Source organism: Rhinolophus ferrumequinum, chromosome X (genome assembly GCF_004115265.2).
Source record: "Rhinolophus ferrumequinum isolate MPI-CBG mRhiFer1 chromosome X, mRhiFer1_v1.p, whole genome shotgun sequence".
Lineage (NCBI taxonomy): Eukaryota > Metazoa > Chordata > Mammalia > Chiroptera > Rhinolophidae > Rhinolophus > Rhinolophus ferrumequinum.
This window is the reverse complement of record NC_046284.1, coordinates 12,321,192-12,345,972: the sequence shown is the minus strand read 5'-3', so window position 1 is coordinate 12,345,972 and position 24,781 is coordinate 12,321,192. Positions and strand designations below refer to the sequence as shown.

General features: G+C 39.1%; 2 non-coding genes and 1 pseudogene across 2 annotated transcripts; all 3 read right to left on the bottom strand.

The window, feature by feature from the left end:
* Positions 1–4,864: 4,864 nt before the first annotated feature.
* Positions 4,865–4,938, bottom strand: TRNAM-CAU (transfer RNA methionine (anticodon CAU)). The gene has a single exon. It is a non-coding gene; the product is annotated as a tRNA-Met (tRNA).
* Positions 4,939–9,663: 4,725 nt separating this feature from the next.
* Positions 9,664–24,662, bottom strand: LOC117025730 (armadillo repeat-containing protein 10-like; annotated as a pseudogene).
* TRNAT-AGU (transfer RNA threonine (anticodon AGU)) lies at positions 18,455–18,528 on the bottom strand. The gene has a single exon. It is a non-coding gene; the product is annotated as a tRNA-Thr (tRNA).
* Positions 24,663–24,781: the final 119 nt, after the last annotated feature.

The window sequence follows — 24,781 nt, the reverse complement described above, 5'->3', positions numbered from 1 at the left end:
AACGTGGGGGATCTTCTGCAGAACAGTCTGCTGGGGTCTGCGATGAGATCGTTGGTGATGAAAGCTGAGGGGGTCCGCAGCATCCACAAGGGCTGTTGTGGTCTTTGGCAGCACCGGCCGCTAGAGTCATCTGCAGAGCAGGGCACTGGGAACCATGCTCCCGCTGGGTGGCTCATACTGGTTACCCTGCCCTTCCGCCTTGCTCCTGGTGTCTACATGTCTCAGCTTTGTGGGTCTCTGGGTGAGATGAAACTGAATCCTTTGAGTAGTGCCTGAAAGGCTGTGGTAGCTTGTCACTCAGCCTGATGTCCTTTTCCCAGCAAAGGTAGGTCTGTTGAGCCTGGCGGTTCCCTGCGGGTGCTGAGCAGTGCCAGCTTAGGTTATAGGACGATGCAGGTCAAAGCACGCCATTCTTCCTACCCTTTACTGCACAGTTATTCTCAGGTTTTCTGTTCCACTGTGTTGCTGAAGCTTCTTAAGTTGATTCCTGATCTCTCCTAGGTGTATTTTCGTTCATGGAAAGCTATCTCATTGTTGATTTTTGTGGGTGGGTGGAGTCTGGGGTCTTCTACCTGCCATCTTGGTGACGTCATTCCCTAGTTCCCAGAGATCTTGATCATCTTCTTCCCAGATGTGACGCTGGTCCATTGCATAGAAGATACTATGCTGATGGTACCTAGTGAGCAGGTAAAAGCAAGTACTCTAGACTGATTGGCAAGACATCTGGGTGTCAGACAGTAGAACATATATCCTGAATAAAACTGAAATTCAGGGGCTCCTACCTCGGTGAAGTTTCAGGGGTCCAGTGGTGTGAGGCATATGAAGAATCCCTTCTAAGGTGAAGGATAAGTTGTTGCACCTGGCACCTCATCCAAATAAGAGGCACAACACCTAGTGGGCTTCCTTGGGTTTGGAGGAAACATCTCCCTCAGCTGGGTTTATGACTCTTCTATTACTGAGTGACCAGAAAATCTGCTTGTTCTGAATGGGGCCCAGAACAAGAGAAGACTCTGCAACATACCCAGGCTGCTATGACAGCTACTCTGTCCCTTGGGCCATCTAATCCATCAGGTCCAATGGTGCTTGAAGTGGCAGTATAGAGAGGAATGATGTTTGCCACCCCTTTGGCAGCCCCTATAGAGGAATCACGTTGCAGGCCTTTAGGATTTGGGAGAAAGACCCTACTGTCATCCACAGTAATTACTCTCCTTTTGAGAAATTGCTCTTGGTCTGCCAAGGGGCCTAAGTGGAGACTGCACGCTTGACCATAGGACACCAATTTACCATGCATCCTGAGCTGCAAATCATGACAATTAAGTTCGCGTACTCATCCTAGAAAAAGTGCTACCTACCTCATTGCTGAATGTCACTATGGTCACCTTCGAAGTGCTTCCCTTGGGAAGCTATGCACCGATGCCAGCGCCTAGTCCACCCTTCAAAGCAAGTTTGGAACTCTTTCTGCAATGGCCATCAGACCTGTCGTTGTATTTTACCCTTGATGTCCTGAATGTCATCAAAATGTCTTCCTTTCAATATCTCCTTTATCTTCGTGTAAAGGAAGAAGTCACTGGGGTCCAGAGCAGGTGAGCAGGGAGGGGGTTCCAATACAGTGATTTGTTTACTGGCCAAAAACTTCCTCAGAGACAGTGCCGTGTGAGCTGGTGCATTGTCGTGATGCAAGAGCCATGAATTGTTGGTGAAAAGTTCAGGACATCTAACATTTTCATGTAGCTTTTTTGGTACTTCCACATAGTAAACTTGGTGAACTATTTGTCCAGTTGGTACAAATTCATAATGAATAACCCCTCAGATATCAAAAAAGGATAGCAACAGTGTTGCAACAAGTTTGTGAACTTAATTGTCAGACCTATGTTTTCTGACCCACCAAGTTATAAAGTTGGGCTTACACAGCAGCAGTCTGGAAGTGGAATTTATGTGACTGCGCCTGAGCAGAGCATGAAGGTACAAGTAAGTTACATGAAGAAGTGAACCAAATGCCCATGGTCCCTAATCGGAGGACACTACCTTCTCTCTTCCAGCCTGCACTGTGATCTCATGAAAGAAAAATTTAATGAAATCAGCTGATAACCAGTTCAGATCATTACCCACTTGTATCAGAAACATTGCTACGTAAAAGCTTCTGCTATGAGCCACCAGGAGGGTCAGGATATGGAAGGAGGTGCTGCTCACATCAGTGTGGAATCTCAAAGGTAACCATCTCTAGAGGTGAGAAGGAACCCAGTTGTTGCAACTCCTAACAGCTCTTCCTTTGGCCTTTATGTTCAGAAACACGTAATGTCAGCCATAACTATAAGTTACAGAATATCAGTGTCAGTTCTGAGTGGGTCCCCCCACCCCTTATATCCTGGAAACATCACTTTTTGTCAAAATGGGTTCCTTTTTTGGGTTTCTTCAATCTATCTCTGGCTCTCGAACAGAACTTTCTGGTGTGGAATACCAACTCTGTTTTCATGGCTGATAAAAATGGCTTTTCCCATTTGTATATTTATTTAGTTGATCAATGATAATTTAGGAGAAGGGAGTTGTGTGATTATCCTCATGCTTATACTGCTGTCTTAACTCAGAAATAAGGCTAGCTTTATTCTTTGAATCAGCATGCCACTGGCTTCTGTGTGTGTGTGTGTGTGTGTGTGTGTGTGTGTATGTATGTGCGCGTGTGTGCACACACTCGAACACACACATGTGTATGCGTGCTATGGTGTGTGCATGCCCGTACATGTCTGTCCATAGGATTAGACACATGGTTTTTCAGTCCCCGATACCAGTGTTCACTCTATGTCCAGCTACATAAATACTAACAGAGTGATCAAGAACCTATCCATTACTCTCCAGATGAAAATCAATGAGGGAGCCCACCAGCAAACAGACACTAACTCTTGTCTTTCTATTTGAAAATTACAGTACCTCCAAGGGCAAAAATGTGTCTTGTTTTTGTTTTCAAATGCTAAACAATATGATTTGTCCTTAATGAAAGGAATATTAGTGGCCTAATAATGGGACTAATTTTTACATATATAAACTTCCTCTTGTCCCATTTTCCTTTGTTTTTTTAAAAGTATATTTGTCCCAATTTCCGATTATAAACTCATATTTTAAAGACAGAAAAATGGAAAGTGAAAAACAAACAAACCTATAGCACCAACCACCCAAAGACAAGCCAAGTAATTTGATATCTACATTTGTCTTTATATCATAATATATTTGTGATCAATCTTATATAAAATGTGTGGCCTTGCCATCATTTTCAGGTACTTCAGTTATTCAGTTACATCTCTTGTGAATTTGGGGATATAATTTTGGAGGGAGAACATACATGTGCACTTTACCTTAAATTTATTGAAAAGGTAGGAAATAACTTTTCCACATCTTGGAGTCTTTATATTTTGAGCGGTAGAAATATGGAAATTCCCCCATCTGGGGAGAATGATTATGCCAAGTGTGAGTGTTTTCTTGGATTCTGCAGCCCTGGTGCTGAAGTAATTTCAGACCTAGAGGACCTTAGCCAAGACAGCTTGTCAATTCTTTTATAGGAGGAGGTATTTAGGTCTTTTTTCCTAGTTCCTACAGAGGTGATCAATAAACACATAATGTAGTTGATGCCCTTTCAAAGACCATGTGCTACTATTCTAGGCAGCTGCTGAAGGTGCTCAAAGTCAACACTAGTAATGGTCCAATTGAATTTTCTCAAGGATTATATTTTAACGAAAACACTTTCATCTCAACCAGTCTAATAAATCTGGCCTCTAACAATGCAAATAATTAGGAATCATTAATTATTCTCGAAATCGGTCCAAAGTTAGTTCTTTGACATTAGAGCATCTTAGAGAAAAACCAATTGATTCTCATTTCCTCAATGAGCTATGGACAAAACACTAAGTGATTTGCCTTGAGGTAAGGGAATTTCTAACTCATGCTTTACTGACAGAGGAGAAAATTAAATGTCTTTTCAGAACCTCCTTAAACAGGTCTGGGAACAAATGTCTAGAGGCAAAGCATGCATGTATAGAAGACATGACAAGTTTTCTATAGATTTAGTGGATGTTATTTACTATGTTGTAGCAAAGCTCTATCTAGTAGTTAAAAGATCTTTTAGTGTATGTATAAATCAATTATAACAAGCAACTAACTTAAAAACTAGGATTCTGTTTTAAATCTATGACTATTAATGAGAATGATGCATTTCAATTATGGAGTTTTTCTTTAGATATAATGCAATAACATCTTTTAAGAAATTTCCTTCATTGGATTTAAATTTATCATTGCAAATGTAATAGTAAAGTACATGATTAATTGTATTATAACAACTATTCATTTTCATTTTGTGGATGCAAAAATGCAGATTCATTTTGAGATTACCAACTTCATTTTGCAAGAAAAACTACTTCATCTTCTAGGAATATAGCTAAGTTTATAGTTGACCGTTGTTGTTAAACTATATCAATACTTACTAAGACTGTTTCAATCTACAATAGCCTTAGTTTATACCATTCCAGAGAATGCATAATAATGCCTAGTTTTTTGTACCTAGAATCAAAATAGGTTCCCGTAAGTATTTGGGGCACAAGGCTTTAGGGAAAAATTGAAGTTAATCTTTTTTGTCCTTCAAGAAACCCAGAGAACTGAGTCTTAAGGACATCATGTGTTATTATTTATGTATTTATTTATTTATTTATTTATTTATTTATTTATTTATATTTTGTTATTGGGAAATATTGAGGAACAGTGTGTTTTTCCAGGACACATCAGCTCCAAGTCAAGTTGTTGTCTTCAATCTAGTTATGGAGGGCGCAGCTCAGCTCCAAGTCAAGTCGTTTTCAATCTAGTTGTGGAGGGCGCAGCTCACTGGCCCATGAGGGAATCGAACCAGCAACCTTGGTGTTATGAGCACCACGCTCTAACCAACTAAGCCAACCAGCCACCCTATTATTATTTATTAATAATAATATTATAGTTCAATACTGATTATGTGTGAAAGTGTTCCAAGCACTTTACCTACATAATCACATTTAATCCTTACAAATATCTCCCTGAAATAACTACTTTATCCATTGTACAAATGAGGAAACAGGGTTTTGGTTTTTTTCAGTAGTAGTAGGAAATAGGTTTTAAGTGATTAAAGGACTTACCATTTTTCACACAGCTAGTAATTTGTAGAAAGAAAATTTGAATTGTATTGTCTAATGCAAAGATGAATACCAGTAACCTCTACAGTATCAACTGCACAATAAAGCAAATTTACTTTTCTGTCTTTTCAAAATATCAAAATGTTCATTTTTTTATGAAGAGAAGGGAACATGTCGCTAATGAGTACATTATGACCTTTAAGGAAATGTTATGATGTCTCAGTCTGAAGACGGAAATACGGAAAGAGCAGAGATTTTGGATTGAGAAAAAGCTGCAATTAAATCCTGGCCTCATCACTTCCTAGCTGTATGATCGATAAACCAAATAATAACAACATAATTTTTGAGAAAAATACTATAAGAAGATCTACCATAGTGCCTGGTTATGTAAGTTACCTGGTCAATAAAATTAGCAATCTAATTGCTCTGAGAAATACTGCAATTATAAAACACAATGTAACCCCATGTTTCTCACGTGGAACTCCTAAGAGTCACCTATTTCATGGAACCCAGTGTTCCACAGAGGCAAGCTTGGGAAACTGAGTTAAAATAATTGCCTTCTTCCTGAAGAGAAAGGAAATCAATAGGAGTGCAGCAGGAGTAGAAGTAGGAAGGGAAAGAAGGGAGAGGGGTAAAACATACCTTTTAAGATGATTCTACAAGCTTGAACTAATGCAAAGCGTGAAGAATGATAGAGGATGAAGAAAGTTATGTGATGCGAAACGTTTGAGCCTGAATTGAACTAAAGCATCTTCAGTTTTGACTTGACTATTTCTTTAAGATGTATTTTAATGTCTGTGATGGGGCTTCTTAGTCAGACCTTCAGCATTTTGCAGGGAGGTGTCATCTAAATAACGAAAACAGAATTACTGAATTGACTGACTTAGGGCTCAAAGAATATATTTGCTGTCGTGCCTAAACATTTAGGTATATTCCACTTCTACATTGCCAATGCTGTGTGGAGAGGGCTGAAAGAGAGAGGTAATTCCATAAGGACGTAGAGTTCCTGAGAAAGGCTGTGAACATTTAGAGACATTAAAATTTGGGATGTGAAGGATAATGGTTTAAAAACTTTAGAAGTGGGTGCCATAGGATCTATTGTGATTAAAGGAATTCTGGTCTAATGGAGCATCTTTTGGGTGTTTCAGTCGATATGGTAGATGACATCATCCTAATGCAAAGGTGACCATTTTCTGTATACGAGGTCTGACAATTAAGCTTGTGAACTTATTGCAACAATGTCGCTAACCTTTTTTGATATCAGAGGGATTATTCGTTATGAATTTGTACCAGCTGGACAGACAGTTCACCAAGTTTACTGTTTGGAAGTGCTGAAAAGGCTGCGTGAAAAAGTGAGACGACCTGAACGTTTCACCAACAATTCATGGCTCTTGCATCACGACAATGCATCAGCCACATGGCACTGTCTGTGAGGGAGTTTTTAGCCAGGAAACAAATAACTGTATTGGAACACCCTCCCTACTCACCTGATCTGGCCCCCAATGACTTCTTTCTTTACCCGAAGATAAAGGAAATATTGAAAGGAAGACATTTTGATGACATTCAGGACATCAGGGGGTAATAGGATGACAGCTCTGATGGCCATTCCAGAAAAAGAGTTCCACAACTGCTTTGAAGGGTGGACTAGGCACTGGCGTCAGTGCATAGCTTCCCAAGGGGAGCACTTCAAAGGTGGATGTAGTGATATTCAGCAATGAGGTAGGTAGCACTTTTTCTAGGATGAGTTCATGAAGTTAATTGTCTGACCTTGTATTTCATTAAATGAGATATGAGTGGGGCAAATTGTGAGATGTATGAACGAATTTGAATACACTACAATAAGGGTTTAATTTGGGTAAAGTGCTGATTTCTTAATCAAGAAGAAAATAAGACAAAATCTTACAGCTGAACAAGAATCTAAGTTTGGAATGATTTCAGTGCAGCAACATTTTCTCAGAAAATCTAATTATAATAAACCCCATGTACAACAATATACCTTAATAGGTAAAAATGAGATCGCCTGAAAATGAAAACATTCAAAATGCATAGGAATGGAACCAATTTTATAGCATTTCACTATATGTATTGAGGTTTTTATTTTGTAAACATGAACAATTTATTTCCTAAAAGCAAGCTAATTATTCCTTTTCCCCACAAAAATGGGGGAGGGAATCCCATAATTTCGCTCCCACTCATTTAAACTCCACAGATACGAAATTAGCCCCTTCTTTGAATGCTACTGGCTGACATTTACTGTTGAGGTGTTACCTCTAGCTTTTACATTAGGAAGCAGTACATTATCCTTGGAAGAGGGGCAGAAAGCAAATAAAGGTCAAAACAAAACAAAACAAAGCCTGATAGCAATTTTAACAATTTCATATGCTTCGTTCTCTTACAAACATCAGAGTCAACTGCTATTTCAGATAAGGTGTGGAAAGGAAAGCTAGCAGCATCCATCGGTTTGAGCCAAACCTCGTTTTATTTTATATGCAGGGGCAGCAAATCAGTGGAGATGATCTCGAATATGGCAGGTTTCCTTGCATTCATCATTTTTTCATGTTAGGAATTAAAACGTTGAATTACCTCTCATGAGCCATTATACTCAATAGTCATCCTCTAATGGGTGACTATTGTTTGGTTGAACAAAAGTATTCAGAGAATTTCTTGTTGGAACAGAATCCTTTCAAGGATCACATTTTTATCACTTTTGAACACTCGCAGTTAAAAATAAAGCAAAGAGGTAACTACAATATTGCCATGGGGATAGGAAAGACAGTTTGGGGAATATAATCAATAACATTGTAAAGATTTTGTAGGGCGTCGGATAGGCACTTGTCTTATTAGGGAGACCACATTGTGGACAGTGTAGGTGCCTGACCACTGCGCTGTACACCTGAAGCTGAAGCTGAAAAACAATGAATGTCAACTGTAATTAAATATATATATAGTCACGGGATGTGGAGTACAGCAGAGGGAATAGAGTCCACGGAATTGTAATACATATATATGATGTCAGAGGGGCAGTAGATCGGGGGAGGGAGGTTATCACTTTGTGAGGGGTGAAATATCTAACTATTACATTGTTTTGTACACCTGAAACTAATAAAACAAATAAAACAAAACAAATAAAGCTAAAGAGGTAGAAGTAAAGAGAGTTTCATAGACATGCTAATCTTCGAGTAACATACTGGTGAAAAACATTAAGAGTCCTTGGAATTTAAGCTGAAAAAATAGAAACAATAGAAAAATAACTTCATTTTGTAAACCTTTCTTCTAAACTTTAAAAATGTGGACATTCTCTAAGCATATTAGCCAGTTACATTAGTTACTGTTTTACTATTTGACTTCAATGTATATAATTAGATAAGCATAGCCTGGAGAATTAAAAATTTAGTACACATTCATTTGAAAACTAAAATTGTCCATCACAATATTTTCTGAATGGAAACTGGCGAGGTCATTGTACATATTGATAATGCGTAATTTACCCACTGGTTTAATAGTGGAAAGACCAAGGTATGTGGAGTTTGAAAGCACAAACCATGTACTGGCTCTGGCATTTATTATCTAAGTGAGTCTGGAAATACCAGTGTAAAAAATTATTAAAAAATTATAAAATTTATGCTCACAGTACAAAATTCAAACAGTAGAAGAGAGTATATACATACAAAAGTCATTTCCCCATACTCCAGTCCCACTAACGTTTGTGTATCATTCCAGAAGAGTTAATGTATATGTAAGCATAAGTATTTCTCATTTAAAAAATGTAAATAGGATCACATTACAGATATTCTTCTACGGGATGTGTTTTTAAAAGAACAATCATATTTCATGGATATGTTTCCACATGAGCACACCCAGATACGCTTCATCTTTTTAATGACTGGATAATTGGTGTATTCAATTGCCTGTGGAAGGACATTTTGATCAATCCAAATATTTTATTCATAATACCTTTCTTTACATATTGGTACATTGTCTGGCAGTGGGTGAATCCTAGGGAACTCTTCTCCTAAGGTTTACATTTTGCATTAACTAGAAGTACAAGTGATTAGATTTTTGAATGTACAATGTCTGGGTTGACAGTTGAACCTGAGCACTCAGGAGCTCAACTTTACTAAAAATATGGTGCTGTTGCTATGACAGTTCTACCACAACCAATTAACCACATGCTAATATGGTCTTTTGATCATTGCAGATGGTAAAAGTGTAGCTTATGTATGAAAAGGTCACTGTCATTTCATGTAGAGGACATAACTAAACTATCTCAATGTGGAGAGCAAAATAAAAATAAAGAAATGGTTTCAGTATAATTTCTAATATTCAGTTGGTATTAATAAAATGGTCCAAAATAACTTGAAGACCATGGCAAGTTACAGCTGTGTTAATATCGAAACATGAAATTTACTGTTTACATTCAGCAGTTGGAAGAATTCCTTTGCAAGAAAGATGGGAAAATCAAAAAGTTATAATGTGCATTACTTCTAGACTGCATTATTCTTTGGAAACGTATGATTAATCAGAATTTTGTTATTACTGTTACAACTTTTTCCTTCACATCCACATCATGGTGATAAACTAACGCTCTCATTTGCTGGGCACATTCTTCTCCATACACCAGGAAGAACACTGACTCTTTAGTGAAAGTAGGTCAAGAAACTAAATGGCTTCGGTTTTGAGGCAGTTATTTATATGCTGAAATAACGTAGATACTGAAAGAAGTATCTCTCTAGCTAGGTGGCCATAATGAAACGGAAAGGAATGGTGAATCAATCCACTTGTGTATCAAGTAGTTCTAATGCTATGGCTGAATTTCCAGGCAAATTCCAAAGCAGTTTCAAAACTTGAACTTTGATGTTTCCATGTCCCACAGGTAACAACCTGGAAAGGGTCTTTAATGTATATGGTAAGCATGTGGTCATTGGTAATTGTCATATTTGTTAACATCTCCAGTCCAACCAGCTGCACAGTGAACTTAAGGGAACCATAGAAAAAATCTTCACAGACGTGAAGCACATGTTTATCTTGCTTTGATTTTTAACATTCATACTTAGCTTATTCAATGCATTTAAATTCACGAATTATGGCTTTGTTACCTGAAAGGTTACATTGCTATCCAGAGTGACCACACTCTTTCAATAATTACAGGATCCTTTTTTTTTTAAGATTTGAATAATGGCTCTCTTCATAAGCATACACATACATACATAATACATATGTAGATACATACATGAAATAAAGAGAAATGAAATACAGCTCTCATCCTTGGTAGATGACTGTTGACTGGTTGCCAATTTGAATAAAAATTTCTTTTATGAATAAGTCTCTTCTTCAATTTTAGTTTTTAGAAAGGTAAAAGACTTTATTGTTATACTTAAAATGTATATATCCAAAGGTTTCTTTTTCTTTTTGCACCAAGATAGACATATTTTTCACTTCCAATTTCCAGCTTTATTGAGATATATTTTACAAATAACATTGTGGAAGTTTAAGGTTTACAGTGTGATGATTTGACATTTGTAGATATTGTGAAATGATTACCACAATAACATTAGTTAATATCTCCATCACCTCACATACCCAGTTACGGACTTAAGGTTAGGGACAATGAGTCTTTGGAGAAAATCTGGATTGCAAAAAACAGGTTAATGTATCTGAAGGAAAATATTCAGAAAATTCCGGAATGCCTTGACATATTAGCTTCAGAGGAATGTGTCACCTACGTTGTTCATTGCAGTAATGGTAATTTCAATGATGTTTTAAAAATATTTTTGTTACCAGAAACTTCACATATTTGCACTCATTTCCAAAAATTAGGTTGAATTTTCTTCCAGCAGACCATCATGAGCCTTTGTAATTACCCATCTTTCTTAATATTTCCGTAACTTCCCCCAAAAAAGCACATGGGATGTTTGTGTAGCTATTAAAACGAGAAAGCAAAACTCATAGGACATGCTTACAAAGAAACCATTTTTTATTTCCCACTGCTCCTTTAAGTCTTTTCTGTCACCTTTGTGCTTTCTGTGCCCTAGATTCCAACTCTGGTAGAATTTTTCTAGTCATTTCTACGTAATAGGTTTTTGAACTCTTTATCTAAAACCAAACCAAACAAGCAGAACCACTCTTAGTTTGGGAATTACAATGCCCTGCCCAATATAATTGGTATTGCTTGAATCCTCTTTTACGTCAGACTTTTTCCTTTCTGCAAGTTCCACCATGTTCCAAGAGGAAGCCTGAAGTCGGAGAAGGCCGGAGTGGCAGCTTTCTTGTGGCTTTCCTATCTACAGCTTCTATTCTTTTCCTTCTATGTTGCCAACCTTATTTCTGAGCTTTCCAGAGTGGGAGTACCGGGAATGAGAAGAAAAGGAAGTGTAAGAATTCTGATTTGACTGGTGATCAGATATTTGTGCTTTCTGTGTCTAGCATTAATTTAAAACCGACTTTTTGCCTTATGGGTATTGCATTCCTCCGTGTTTCTCCTCCATCAGGTTTCTCATATATGCAGTCCACTTGACGAGATAAAGTATCTGTCTGCTCCCTTATTCCATTCTTAGTACTTTACCCAACCTGCATTTCCTTCAACTTCTCCTTTCTGGAACTTTCCTATGGGTAGCCCACATCCAGAAACATTCAAACATCCTTTGCCTGGACAAATCTGGAGTTCAAGTCACCAAGTTCACTGCCTTACTTCTCCTTCATTATGCCCTCAAAGCAGTTACCCAACTATTTCTTGTACTTTCCATTTTTCTTGAAAGTGTAAAATACCAAGTGATACCAAGTGACCTTCAAATTTCTAGGGGCACATGAATTTCTAGGTTTGAGAAGGTCTCTTGAAACTTGCCCCCAGTGTACGTAGTATCTCCTTGAATCCCTTCTCACTAGGTTTATCCTTTCATGTTACCTCCAAATGTGCACATATATGTCATATTCTCACATATTTTCCCATGTTTCTAGAGAACCCCCAAGCTACTTTCTCTTTAATTTGCTATCACTTTATCTGTTATTGGGTATATACTTCTTACAACAGTACTTGACACTTGGAACATTTCCTGTTTGGTAAGGCTCATTTTGAGATTTTGTAGGCTTAGAGAATATAGGTTACTTTAAAAATTAGACTTGGCTTCATAGTGCAATGGATAGTACACTGGACTTCTAAACACTAGACTGAGCTGCAATGATTAGGAAATTAAATCATTCAGTGGCTGAGTATCTCATATTAATGTTTGCATATTCATGAGCTTGTAAAAAAAATTTGTTGTGGGTAAAATACAACACAAAATTTGTCGTGTTAACCATTTTAGTTGCAGTGGTATTAAGTTCAGTGGTATTTAGCTCAGTGGCGTTAACTAAATTCATATTGTTGGGCCACCTTTACCACCATCCATTTCCAAATTCTTTTCATATCGTGAAACTGAAACTCTTTATTCACTAAATAATAATTCCCCATTCCTCCTCCCCCAGTTCCTGGCAACTACCATGCTACTTTCTATTTCTATGATTTTGACTATTCTAGGTATACCTCGTGTAAATAGAATAATACAGTATTTGCCTTTTTGAGACTGGTTTATTTCACTTAACATAATGTCCTCAAGGTTCATCAATGTTGTGGTATATGATAGAATTTCTTTTTTACTGCTAAATCATATTCTATTGTATATATATGCCACATTTTCCTTATTCATCTTCTGATGGACACTTCGGTAGCTTCAACATTTTAGCTATTGTGAATAATGCTGCTGTGAACATGGGTGTGGATATATCTGCTCCAGACTCTACATCAATTCTTTGGGGTATATATCCAGAAGTGGAATTATGGATATGGTAATTCTGTTTAATTTTTTGAAGAACCATTGTACTATTTTCCACAGCATCTGCGCTATTTTACATTTCCACCAATACTGCACAAGGGTTCCAATTTCTTCACATCCTCACCAACATTTGTTGTTTTCTGTTTTGTTGATAGCAGCCATTCTAATGGGTGTGAGGTAGTATCTGATTGTGGTTTTAATTTTTATTTCCCTAATAATAAGTTATGTTGAGCATCTTTTTATGTGTTTGTTGGCCATCTGTATATCTTCTTTGGAGAAATGTTTATTCAAGTCCTTTGCCCATTTTTGAATTGGGTTTGTTTGTTTGTTTGTTTGTTTGTTTGTTTTTGAGGTTTAAGAGTTCTATATATATTCTGGATGTTAATCACATAAGATATATGATTTGCAAATATTTTCTCCCATTCCATAGGTTGCCTTTTTATCATATGAACAGAAATAATTTTACTTCTTCCTTTCCAATTAAAATGCATTTTATTTCTTCTTGCCTAATTGCTCTGGCTAAGACTTCTAGTGCTATGTTGAATAGAAGTGGTAAAAGCATGCATTCTTGCCTTGTTCCTGACTTTAGAGGAAAAGCTTTCAATCTTTTACAATTGAGTATGATGTTTGCTTTGGGTCTTTTGTATATGGCTTTTATTGTGTTGAGGCAGTTTCCTTCTATTCCTATGCAGCTTGTTGAGTGTTTTTATCATGAAAGGGTGTTGGATTTTTGTCAAATGCTTATCTGCATCAATTGAGATGATCATGTGTTTTTTTCTTCATTCTGTTGATATGGTGTATTACATGGATTAATTTTCTTATGTTGAATCATCCTTACATTCCAGGAATAAATCCCAATTGGTCATGGTGTATAATCCTTGTAATGCACTGTTGAATTTGGTGTGCTAGTATGTTGTTGAGAAATTTTCCAGCAGTGTTCAAAAGGGATATTTGGTTGGTAGTTTTCTTGTAGTGTCTTTGTCTGGCTTTGGTAACTAGGATTGCTAGCCTTATAGAATGAGTTAGGAAGTGTTCCCACTTCTTCAATTTTTTTGGAAAAGTTTTGAGAAATAGTGGTGTTGGTTCTTCTTTAAATGTTTGTTAGAATTCACTGAATGTAAAAGATGTTTAGTAAGCATTCCTCAAGTGAAATAGAAATCATTTACCTCAAGAATGTTGAATAAATATTGTGTTTACAAAATCATCTGATTTTTGTCACATGATATACATTGACTATACGTTTTTTCTTCTCGTATAATCTGGGATAGAGGTTCCAGTCGTATCATACTCAACTGTGACAGACTGAAAGCTTTTCCTCTAAATTAAGGGACAAGGCAAGAAAGCATGCTTTCATCACTTCTATTCAACATAATACTGGAACGTCCCACATTATTTGGTTTAGCATAACACACATACTGGACACTGTAAACACCTGTGACACACTTCCATGGATGTTTTCAAGGTCATATGCAAGTCCTGAATGTGCCGTATTGTTTCACAGTTCTACTCATTTGGACATAATATCTTCTCTGACACCCATTCTTTCTGGTGAACTACTGAAACTGAGCTCCAGGAGCAGCTCAATTCTACATATCGTGTTTCCCCGAAAATAAGACCTAGCCAGACAATCAGCTCTAATGCGTCTTTTGGAGCAACAATTAATATAAGACCGGGTCTTATGTAATATAAGACCCGGTCTTATATTTTATATTATATTATATTATATTATATTATATTATATTATATTATATTATATTACATTAAAGACCCAGTCTTATATTATAGTAAAATAAGACCAGGTCTTGTATTAATTTTTGCTCCAAAAGACACACTAGAGCCGATTGTCCAGCTAGGTCTTATTTTTGGGGAAACACGGTAGATTTCTTTAGTGCCTACTGCATACCAGGAATTAGGTTAATTATGCAAAGATGATTTTAAAATTCCATCAAGATAAAGTCTGCCTAGTAGGAGTAACAGGGATATAGCATTGCTGATTCAGCAACTGCTTAATAAGTAGCTTTCAATGGTATAAAAACTCAATTTCATATCATCGAATATGCCATAGGAGAGCAGTTTGCTGAGATTGTTAGCAAATGTGTGAATATCAATATGTTGACATGTTATCTGATAAAAAGTGTTGTAATAGAAGAGACTGTGAAACTTATCTTTGTGATGATAGTTACAGAATGTTTTATGGGAAGGAATAAAAGTGTGATCAGGTTATTGACACATTTCAGTTTTGCTTTTGGCATGAAATAGTTGAACAAATAAAGATATAGTAAGCCTGCAATTTGATGTCATGTTCTATATTTCTGAGCATGAGAAGGAACCCAGGCTGAGGTACTCTTAGTTCTTCCTTCCTTTTATTACAGAATAAAAAGGGCTTTTATATGTATACATAAGTATGTAGGGCTTACTCCTGGAGTGAGCAGTAAGAGGTGGGGAGTGATACGCTCAGGGAGGCAAAACAGTGGATAAGAGTTTTTGTAGGGCTGGAAACTTCTGGTGAGCAGCAGGTTGAAATAAGCAGATTTCCTATTACATTGCCTCTAGATAGCTGAGCAAACGAGAAACAATCAGTTTCCTCTAAACTAAAATATAATCTATTCCCCCATCCTCCTTCCTTCTCTTTGATGTATACCCTTCATCTTCCTTCCTACTCCTTGAACCCACCGTACTTTGAGGGGCTTGCAAAAATGTGTTTCCCCTCTGGGTATGAGGCTTATTCCTCTTTCGTACAAGCAAGTTAGCTGTGAACAAATTTGTAATCCTTTCTTAATGTTATTACTAACTTTCCTAATATCATTCTTGGCTCTTACCATTGTAAGTAATAGTGGTAACAAAAATAATAGCAGCCAACATATATTCAGCAGGTAGAATGCTCCAGGCAGTGTTCTAAGTGCTTTTTATATAGTAACATATTCAATGCTCACAATAGCCTAGGAGACAGGTACTGTTACACACCTCAGTTTACAAAGAAGTTGACACATGAACAGTTTAAGTCATTTGTCCAAGGTCTGACAGCTAGGATTGTTACACTAGAGTCCACACTCTGAGCTCATGATAGTAATCAAACATCTTCTAAATGTCTGCTCGTATTTGTATAGCATTGTATTTTCAGCTATCACCAAGTCATCTTTTTTATTTATTTATTTTTAAGGATGGCGCAGCTCACAGTGGCCCATGCGGGGATCGAACCGACAACCTTCGTGTTATCAGCACCATGCTCTCACCAACTGAGCTAACTGGCCACCCCCTCACCGAGTCTTCTTTATCAAACAGGCTGCTTCTCAGGTGTATGCTTTTGGAGTTTTGTTTGTAGCCCTCTCCTGCCTTCTCACACCATAATTTTAAGTTTTGTGAAAATGGTCTTTGGTTCCTCATCCAATGGATCTCATCACCTACTCTCAATTCCATCAATTCTCTGCTGAAAAGATTTTCTCTGGGAAATCTCCCCTCACTCTTATGATTGGATCAGGTCCTTCTGCTTAAAATTTGTATAGCTCCATGAATTCCTTGTTAGTCTTTATTACAATAATCATTATTATTAGGGCCCTTTAATGCCTATCTCATCCTCTATATTGGATACCCAACAAGTGCAGGAATTTTGTCTGTTTTGTACACTATTACTGAACAAATGACTTCTCTTCCTGTTTCTTCAAATGGATCCCCTAAGATGGGTCCATTTCACACCCTCTTCCCTTTTGTCATCAACTGATTCATTCTTGGCACGACTTTCTGGTTTTCTTTTAGTTCTGATCAATCTAATGGATCCTCTATCAATTTTATTAGATCCATCAAGTACTTAGTCTGTATCATCCTTGACCTCAAGGAACTATAAGTCTAAAGAAAAAGACAGGACAAAAATCCTGAGAGTAAGAGATACACTGATAAATGCTGTGCTGAATCTTATATCTGAGTTCGCAGTGTCTACAAAATGGACTAACACATTAGACCTCCACAGCTGTGCTGCAATGTGTATAGTTAATCCTTCAAATGCCCTCAATAGTTTTTCTCTAGAAACATCAGGAGGAAGAAAGTAAAAGTAGACCTTGGAACCTATTTTAACCTATGATTGCTCTCTCTAAAATAGTTTCTTACCAGATTATTCCTTCCTTCCTCAGGAAATTGAAATGGTGCACAAAGCATCTATTCCCTTTTTATTTTTTTCTTACATTACTTAAGCATAGGTTTCAACCTTGGCAGGATGAAGCTGGTTGTTTACAAAAACAAAAGAGGAATCAGTGTTTCCTCAAATATAACTTCAGTCTAAAAATAGATAATAGATGTTTTATTTTTATTTTCATTTAAGGAGGGCGCAGCTCAACGTGGCCCATGCGGGGATCGAACCGGCACCACGCTAACTGAGCGAACCAGCCATCCCGATACATGTTTTATTTGCAGTTTACACCGACCAGTCTTTCTTCTTGTTTGTGAAGCCCCCTTCTGCCTTTATGGTACAGGAGAGAAAAGTTCTGGGTGAGCGAAGGACAAAAAGTTTATGCCTCTTAACCCTGCCTGCTATTGCAGAGTGTATATATCATACCCCATCTTTAGCAGTCTGAATCAGCCCCCCAAGGGACAAGACAGTTTCTCAGCAGATGGCAGCCACAACCCCTTCACTGAGTCTCCATCCTCCCACAGAAGTCTAGATGTGGGATGATGAAGGTGCCTGGGCAGGCCCTCGGTCCTTTTCAACACTTCTGATAGACCATGGGTAACTGGGACCTGCCTGCCTCTGAATTAGAAGGCTACAGTTGAATAACGAATTATCCTTTTGGGAAATTCTAGATTTCCTTTGCTTATTGTAAAGAACAGACTGTTCACTATCCTTACGTGAAATGCAAATGTATCTGTTAAAAAAAAAGAAGTCTTCAGGCAGTATGCTCTTTGAACCTCATAAAAATCCTGGGAGTGAGGCAGGGCAAACTTATCACAAACACAGGAGGAAACAGAGACACAGGAAATGGCCGGACCCAACCTGCTCTAACCTTTTCAGCAAATGAAGTCCCCAGCCATTTCCAAAAGGACTTGGCGTCATGTTGACATGGACGGTCATATTCCTTCTTCCCCACCTCAGAATGTCCCTAATCCTTTCTTTTCTCACTCATAAAAATGAGTTCATTTTCTGTTCTGAGAATGACCCCTCCACTTATGCTTGATTTTTCTTTTCCTGACTATCTCACCTTAGAGGGAAAATCTCTGACCCAAAGTCTAAATCTTCTGTTTTGTAGTCGGTGTTAACTCCATGGCTGAAACCCTTTTTAAAAGAAAGGGCTTATTAGGCCATTGCTAGCAAAAAGGAAGATGAGTCTTGAGGCATGGAGTCTAAACCACCAGCAGCATGGCTAGGTAGGAAAGACAAACACGTTCATCCATTGCAGAGTTTTGCAAGTGTTTTTATACATCAAGTAAGGGGGAGAAAGATGAGGCCATTCTGAAAGAATTTATATTGGCTGTAGAACCTTTTTTTTTTTTTTTTTAAGAGGGTACAACTCACACTGGCCCATGCAGGGATCGAACCGGCAACCTTGGTGGTACTAGCACCACACTCCAACCAACTGAGCTAACCAGCCACCCCGTCCATTGGCTGTAGACAAAGGTGACCAGAGAAGGTGAAGTAGGGCTGGTTCTGGGATAGGCGCAGAGTCCAAGGAAACTGCTTCCTTGCATAGGTTGTGGGCAAGTCTGGAAAGTTCATGTGTAAATAAGAAGCATAGGCTCCCGGGGTATGAAGGCAACTGGCTGTTCTCTCTTTAGAATAATCACGAAATAGCCACCCGGAAGTCAATCCGAAGTTCCAACATACACTAAGGAGAGTGAGTTGTCTTTTGTCAGAGTTGGCTCACAGCTATTAACAGGCTAACTGTTCTGTCTCTTTCTCGAACTTTCTGGCTACTGTAATTTAATTTAGAACACCTCAGAAATTTTTGCGTCATTGAGAAAATTTGTTTGTTTTACCTGATATGTTAATCAAATATACTGGGCTTTGTGGAAGCATGTTTGTGCGCCTCTATTGTGTTTGCCTCAAAATCAGATAGTCTGTGTAAATGTGTCCCAAGAAAGAGGGAGCATTTCCATACTCTCAACTACTTTGTAGTTACCAAGGAAAAGAGAATGTTTTTCTTCCTTCTTTCTCCTCTAAACATGTTTGTAAAAGTAGGCTATCTGATTCAGGGTAAGGACATATACTGGCCCCCCACCCCTTTTTTTTCTACCATGTTGTAGTCGTTGATTCAATAGACAGAGAAAATGTTTAAGGCAGGGGTGTCCAAACTTTGTTCAACGTTTTTCCCCAAGGGCCATATGAGGTAAAATATACAAACAGCCGGGCCACTCACTAGAGGTAAAGTACGTATTGCCTCACCTGGTTTATTTAAGTAAACTAAATATATTTTTGGAATTTGCTACGGGCCAATTAACAATGAATTGCGGGCCGCAGTTGGCCCGCGGGCCGCAGTTTGGACACCCCTGGTTTAAAGGATGGAATAATGAAAATAATCCCTTATGTTTATGTGTTAATGTTCAGTGTAATAACTACCACTTCCCTCACTTTTAAAATCCAATATGTCAAATAAGAAGATGGTAATTAAATATGCACACACACTAACTGCCTCTCACTGAAGCCAAGGATTTGAAACTCTTCACAAAATATATTTCATTAAAAAAAAGGGGAGGGGCTGGCCCGGTGGCTCAGGCGGTTAGAGCTCCGTGCTCCTAACTCCGAAGGCTGCAGGTTCAATTCCCACATGGGCCAGTGGGCTCTCAACCACAAGGTTGCCAGTTCAATTCCTCGAGTCCCGCAAGGGATGGTGGGCTGTGCCCCCTGCAAGTAGAAACGGCAACTGGACCTGGAGCTGATCTGCGTCCTCCACAACTAAGATTGAAAGGACAACAACTTGACTTGGAAAAAAGGCCTGGAAGTACACACTGTTCCCCAATAAAGTCCTGTTCCCCTTCCCCAATAAAATCTTTAAAAAAAAAAAAAGGGGGAGAGGGATTGTATGCTAGCTTGGACTAACAGCCACAAGAAAGAAATCACATAGCACCCTGTTAACCATTATAGAAATTGCTTCAGGGAATATAGTCAATGATATTGTAATAACTATGGATGGTGTCAGGTGGTTACTAGACTTATCGGGGGATCACTTCCTAAGTTATACAAATGTCTAACCACTATGGTGTACACCTGAAACTAATATAATATTGCATGTCAACTGTAATTGAAAAATAAATAAAAAAAATAAAATAAAATAAAAGGCTAAAAAAAAAAAAGAAATTACGTATCTTAGGGCCTGTTAGACTGCGGGAGAAATAACCAAGACAACAGAAATAATAATAACATACAATGAGTAGGAGTCACAAGATGTATAGCTTCCACACCTGCACATTGAGATAACCTAGTAACGTGCATTGTTAAGATGTGTTGCAGCCCACAAAGCGAACGACCAACTGAAACCCAGGGTCCTGATTTTTGTGTGATTTTGAGTTAATACGTATCCCCTGCACTCTCTCATTTGTTCACAGTGGGCCCTGTGAGCTTTAGTCCTTTCCCTTCTGGTCATTAACGCCCTGAGGCAGCCAAACACAGTGGCCATGCCTGGACTGAGGGCCACAGGCATGGGTTTCTGTTAAGCTAAGGATAACATCACGGCCTCAGTTGTGTTCCAGCTCCTGAGCCCTAAAGCAGACCCACCCCCTGGCCACATCCTCATGAAACCAGACGGAAGGACACAGAAGCCGACCTCAAATCCTGAAATAAAGATTTACTGCCCTTACCTCACTTTTGACCAATCAGCAAGACCCAGGACCCGCGACCCGTTACTCATGACCATTTTTGCTCTATAAATACCCCTTGTCCGTAAACATCTAGTAGTTCGGATTTTTCCAGCACAAGCTGCCTGTTCTCCATTGTGTAGCAACATACAGTTAATGCCACTTTCTTTCACTGTACCCCAGTGTCAACGTAATTGGATGTCTACAGTGCTGGGTGGACAAACTGTTTGCCCGGTCACATCATTTTCCTTCTGGTTCATGGATTCCTGCTCCACATAGTCAAGGAATTCTTCTATGTGTCAGGCACTGTACTTGATGCTTGGGTTAAGCAGTTAACAAAATCGACACAAATCCCTGCCCTCATGGAATTGACCTTGTAGGGAAAGGAGACAGACAATAAATGGAACAAATAAGTGAATTATAGTCATTTAGATGGTAATAAGTTACATGGATAAAAATAAATCAGGGGAAGGGAAAGGATGTGCTGGGGGTGGGTGTTTGCAGATTTAAATAGAATGGTAGTGAAAGCCTCACCAGGGTGTTATTTGATCATGGTCATGAAACAGGTGAGGACAACATGCCACCTCTTATTTAGCTGTGTACTCTTAGAACAAGCTATTAACTTCTCTGAGCCTCAGTTTCCTCATTTGTGATTGGAGGATAATAACTACCTGGGAGAGTTATTTTTAGGATTAATTATCACACAGTTAATGATTAATAAACGACAGCTTTATTATAAAATGAATCACTTTCGGTAATGGTTATCTAAGGTCGACTGTGTCCTAAAATGAATTAATGTCAATTATTGTTTTCTTTTTCTTTTCATATTTAGCTAACTTTTCAGTTAATTTTCTCTCTTGGCTCCTGAATTTTAAAGGTGCCAAGTTGTTAAGAAGCATTACAAATGTTATATCCAATAATCAGTCACAGTCTGCCTAGGTAATGGGATTTAATGATGGATTAGACCTGTCAGCCATCTCTCCAGAGTTCATAGTGAGAAAGGAGCAGTCAAGAGAAAGCTTAAAAACACATTCCATGAGATACAAAGAACCTGAAACACAAACATGGCTTCAAAGACATTGCGACATGACCTCGCTATAAATATATTTTTGCAAAATCAATTTAGGATAATGAGATGAACACATAGTTTTGGGTTCTAAATGCCAGGGTTATTTTGCATTGCACCAATAGGGAAAAGAAATTGAAATGTTACATGAAACGAAATAGTAAAAATAATTATGATTAGAAAATAAATCAAATAGAAATATTTCCCGGTCTACAAGTTGATATATTGAACAGTAATGATGCATTCATGTCCAATGGGGCAAATAATCAATTTAAGGAACCAGATTTTCCTGGGTGAATTTTCACAGTGATTTAGATGTTGGATTTTTCCCTGAGTTCTTTCAAAATTTTAACCATTACTAAATACTTGACATCTGTCTTAGAAATGTATGGAAGGAAAAATAATTTCCCCTCTACTCTTCTAGGTTCTTGGCTGAAATCCCTCTGTAATAAAAGACAGATGAACAGCAGAAAAGCAGAAGTTTAATAACATGGATATCTCCCGCATACATGGGAGAGACCGAGGAAAACTGAGTTAACTCCCCCAAATGGCCCAAGTCACCAGCTTAAAAACTACAGCTAAAGACAAAAGATGATTCTGGGGGTGGAGCCTCAGTCAAGGGGAGGTTACGGGGCAAAGCTCAGTAAACAATGGTACTGTTGTTATGCAGATTTAGGTCTTTCCCTTCTGCATTGATAAAAGAGTTTCTGGAGATTTAGCATCTCCTCCTATTCCTGGTACTGAGAGTGGGGGTGCCCTTACAAATGGAGATTTCCCTTACGAATGTAAATGTCTCTACCACAAAGGTAACTTCTACTAGGCTTTCTGAGCTTCTCCCTGTTTTGCTGTTTCTTAAAATTAGCCAGCTCAAAATAATTCTTATGCTAAAGAGGCATATTTTGTGTTGGCAAATTCTGTTCGGTCTTCCGTAACTTGGTCTGAAAGTTGTGACCTCTACTGTCATTCAGGAAACTTGAGGGTAGGAATACAAGTTTGTAATGAATGTCGAGAGGGGATGGTCACAGAACAGTGTAACTTCGGGGTCCAAATTGTAGCAAGTATGGAAGACTGTATAGAACAATGGAAAGAGTATGAACACTAGAGTCAGGTAATGTTAAATAGCATGATTCTTGTGATGTATACTGTAGAAGATAATCCTTCAACACAGAGCTTTCAAAAAATCCCCCTTTAAGGAATATCACTTCTTGCTCAGGATTCACTTTTAAAAACTGTAATGTATTCTAGAAACTGAATGAAACATTACATCTTTCATTTTATTGTTTTATTCTGATTTTACTTCCTAGCCATTTTTCATTGTGTATTTCTATTGTAGCAGAATCCAAGACCAGAAAGAACCCAAGCAGCACTCAGAGTTAGGAGAATCAGCTTTATTAAGCCGGTGGGCTTGATGGGGAAACTGACTTAAAATGGTTCCCTGCCACATGGAACTGAGCTAATATTGTGGCCCCAATGGAGAGAGAAGTCCCCAGCCTAAGCCCCAGCCCACTGCCGCATAACCCCCTCCAAGCCACACCCCGAGCCAATCACCAGACGACACCTACCCCTTGCCCGACTCAAGGAAGTCCCCAACCCATAAAAACCTGCTCAAAACCTTGCTAGGGGCTCAGTCTTTTGGGAAGGATCCCGCTGAGCCTGCCGGGGTAATAAAGCTGTGTTCTCCCTGATCTCTGCGTGCCACTTGAGTTTCTCGGTCCTTGATGTTTTTCTGCAACCGGCTCAGCGGGATCCTTCCCAAAAGACTGAGCCCCTAGCAAGGTTTTGAGCAGGTTTTTATGGGTTGGGGACTTCCTTGAGTCGGGGAAGGGGTAGGTGTCCTCTGGTGATTGGCTCGGGGTGTGGCTTGGAGGGGGTTATGCGGCAGTGGGCTGGGGCTTAGGCTGGGGACTTCTCTCTTTGCTCGGGTCACCATCTTAGGTCAGTTCCACGTGGTAGGTGTCAGGCAGGGTGTCAGGCGGGGTCTCTGGTCCCACTCCCCACATAAGAACGCAGGACATGGTGAGGCCAAAAAGGAACACCCACGGAGCCATAGGTAGGGGAGTCACACCACTATAGTCTCGCTGGCGGCATCCGCCTTTCGCAATCCGCGCTTGCCAGCTCAGCCACCATCTCCTTGCTAGCCCCCATTTGCTGCTAGCGTAGCCACGGCAGTTATATTAGTGGCCAATGGCTCACTGGTTACAGCTGATGGCCACCTAACCATAGCTGATGGCCATCCAATCACAGTTGGTGGCCATTTACTACCTGAGCCAGCACCTTTCCACGTGAGGCCAAGAGCCTGGAAACTGCTTTTTGGGGTTCTGTCCCCACAGTAGGGAACCATTTTAAGGTCAGTTTCCCATCACTAACTCTCTGAGTGCCGCTTGGGTTCTTTCCGGTCCTGGTATCCATAACAGACGAATTTCATTAGAAGGCGCCAGTTCCCTTCTTCAAACAAGTTCCCTTCTCCAAACAGCTCCCCTTCCCCAAGCAGGCAAGGGAAGGTATAAAAGTAGGAGCTTTTGCCTCAGTCATGGGGCACCCCCACTCCGGACCCCCTCCCGCTCAGGAGCTCTGATTCTTTGCTTTCAATAAACTATCCTCTTTAAAACTCTTTGCCTCTCCTGGGTCTGCGTTTCCATTCTTCGGCTTCACGAGACAGGATCCCGGCCCACACCCAGAAACTGCCGGCAGATCCAACATCATCTACGTCATTTGGGGACTCACAGGAAAAATATTCCTCCATCAGTAAGGTTTTTTGGAAAGGTTGGGTATCACATTGAAAATTACAGGCATACCTTGGAGATATATTGCTGGTTCTGATGTAGGTGATGTTGGATCTGCCGGCAGTTTCTGAGTGCGGGCCGGCATCGTGTCTCCTGATGCCGAAGAATGGAAACACGGACCAGGGAGAGGCAAAAAGTTTTAACAAGAGGATAGGTTATTAGAAGCAGGAGAAGAGGTTGCAGCTCCCGAGCGGGAGGGGGTCC